Consider the following 3052-nt stretch of genomic DNA (forward strand, 5'->3'; position numbering starts at 1 on the left):
ATAACCACTAATTCCTACCGCATGCACCATGCATAAAATAATTATATTGTTACAAATACTCTATTCTATATATTAGAGTTATTGTATATCATGTATTGTCATTTACAATATACAACTCTTTCCGCTGTGCACTGTATGGAAAGTCAGAAGAGAAAGTCACACACAATTTATGAGGACCACACAAGCAACACATTTTCCCATGCACCTCTTTTTCTATATGAATACAATACCAGCATAACTTTAGCATTTCTAATTAACACATTTTCCCATGCACCTCTTTTTCTATATGAATACAATACCAGCATAACTTTAGCATTTCTAATTTACCTTTCTTTTCTAAAATCCTACTATTTAACTTCTCAGATAACCCTGATCGGGCCAGTCTGCCGGGAAACAGCAACACCCCGTCATTGGAAGTGACTGTGCCAACAGGTACCCAGCACACTGACCTATTTCCGATCGAAAGAGCATTATTGTCACTAATAGTCCGACACCATGTAACCATCAACTGTACAACATCATGTCCCTAATTATTTTTTGCCCCCTTCAACTGTCTTCACTCACTTCTCAGCTAACCCCAATGACTGCAGCCACTACAAAAAGAGGAAGGCCTGCTCATTGAATACCACTCCCACCAAAAGTAAATACTTTTCTTTACAAATGCTATGTTATTCACACATTTCACAACTCCCATCATCACTTTATTCATAACTCATGCATGGTGTCCAATCTCACTTTGGACATTGTACATTAATTACTTCTGAGAACAACTGTGTTCTCATAAATACTCTGATCAATATAGTATCCCATATAGGCCTATACTTTGTTAGCTTTATGTTCTAATGTCTTTATATTTTCATTGTCTCAATTGTGTATCCGCCTGCACTTCTCAGCTAACTGCCCTCAGGCCAGTCCACAAACGATGAGCCAGACGCTGTCATCCGAAACACCCGAAGACACAGGTAACTTATCAAGTACCACAAAGCCATTTCGTACATGCAGAGAACAACACACAAATACTGTCATACACTACAGGACCATACCTCTATACCAGGGGTGCCCACACAGGGAGATCTACTTTTAAAATGACTAGCTCAACATGATCTACCCATCCAAAATGTTTTAGCTGAGGGCCTGAGGGGGGCTTTGAAATGGCAGCACTGGCGTTACATTTTAGACAAACACACTTACTGTAAGGGGGAAATAAATGGGAAATACTGAGGGAAATGTCTTCATCCCATTCTTTATGGAAGTGGTGGGTTTTGGGGTCTTTTGCAATGCAACTGACTCTTGAACAAAGTATTGCATTGGAGGTTTGCCGACTTCAGAAGCCATGAAGGGAGCTGACAGGCCCTTCTTGATGTCATATTGACATATTCTTTTTATATTTTAATTATAGGGTTAGGGTTGGTGATCTACTGGTAGATCACGATCACAATCTACCTTTTGTGCACCCCTGCTCTATACCATTACCTCCCTAAATGTAATTAAATTCTCCACTAATGTTTTTTGTTTGTTTTTAATTATTATTCTCAGCTACACACAAGTACCACCTCAGGAAGAGGAAGTCTGGACCATTGAACACCCCCCCCATCAAAAGTTAATACTTTTCTTTGTTATTCACACATTTCACAACTCCCATAATCACTTTATTCTTAACTCATGCATGCTGTCCAATCTCACTTTGCAGAACGACGCTGTGAAGACCACCAATACTCTACTCCATCACAAAGCAGGAAAAAAAAAAAAAAACACTTCAGAAGAGCCTGGACACTGCCACAACAACTCACAGAAATTGTTGACTTTCGTATACCTGCAATGGATAGCGTCTGCACGTCATGCAATGCTATCATGTTCCCCTGGGAAACATCCAAAACCTCTGAGGGTAAAATAACCTTCAGTGCCTGTTGCAGTTATGGAAAGATCCAGCTCCAGCCATTCAAGGATCCCCCTCCTGCACTAAAGACCCTGTTTGACAGGAACTCTGAACAATCCAAGCAATTCATGGACAACATCAGGCAGTATAATGGGTTAGTATCTATGGCTTCAAGAAGTGTCACTGGGAAGATAGTGGACTTCAAAAGTTTTCCAAAAATATTCAAGATGAGTGGCCAAATGTACCATAGCCTTCCCTCAGCAGTATTTCCTGACAGCACAAACAAACCTAAATTCGCACAAATCTTTGTCTTTGATCAACAGAATGAAATTAAGAACCGCCTTGATCAGGCTCTGGGAGACGGACTTATTCAGGAAGACACTTTGACCATGATTCAAAATGAATTAAAAACGGTCAACCCATTAGTAAAATTCTTTAAGACAGGAGCTGAAATATTCAACGCAAACCCAACTCAGGAACTCAAAATGGTATTCAAGTCAAAAAGCTCCCAGGGGGCAAAGAAGAAACACCATAACCCTGATGTCCCTGACGTTGTTGTTGTGGCACCAGGAGACCAGACAGCGCCAAGGGACATTATACTATACCGAACTCCTGCTGATGCACCTAATCAAAGACAGACTACACGAATCAATGCACTCCACCCTATGTATGACCCAGCCACCTATCCCTTGATCTTGCCACATGGAGATGCTGGCTTCAGCATTGACAACCCCATCATGAAGGTTAATTCAAGCAAGCCAGTCTCTCAACAGGAGTTCTTCAGATTCCATCTACAACAGAGAACCAACTCATTCAACACGGTACTCAAGTCAGGGAGACTTACTCAAGAATTCTTCTGTGATCAATACAGCAAAATTGAAGCCTCCCGGATGAGCTATTACAGGACGAAAGAACTTCAGGACAAGTACAGAACCCACCATTACTCAGGTCTGCTTGACGTCATGAGTACTCAGCCAAACCTTCCAGAACAGACTGGGGCAACCAGAGTTGGTCAACACCTCATTCTTCCATCTTCACACACTGGGAGCCCCAGATACCTCTATAAGCACTATCTAGATGCCCTTGCCATAGCAGCCAAGTACAGAAAGTTTGACCTCTTCATAACGATGACTGCAAACCAAAACGGCGAAGGTGTACTCCTTAACATATTTCAAG

The 3052-nt window shown here is 41.4% G+C and overlaps 1 long non-coding RNA gene across 1 annotated transcript; it reads left to right on the forward strand.

The window, feature by feature from the left end:
- Positions 1 to 367: 367 nt before the first annotated feature.
- LOC308284623 lies at positions 368 to 953 on the forward strand. The gene is made up of 3 exons (XR_013962034.1): positions 368 to 432; positions 572 to 640; positions 894 to 953. It is a non-coding gene; the product is annotated as an uncharacterized lncRNA (long non-coding RNA).
- The last annotated feature ends 2099 nt before the right edge of the window (positions 954 to 3052 follow it).

This window comes from Nannobrachium achirus, assembly GCF_963921795.1.
Source record: "Nannobrachium achirus genome assembly, chromosome: 5".
In the NCBI taxonomy this organism is placed as follows: domain Eukaryota; kingdom Metazoa; phylum Chordata; class Actinopteri; order Myctophiformes; family Myctophidae; genus Nannobrachium; species Nannobrachium achirus.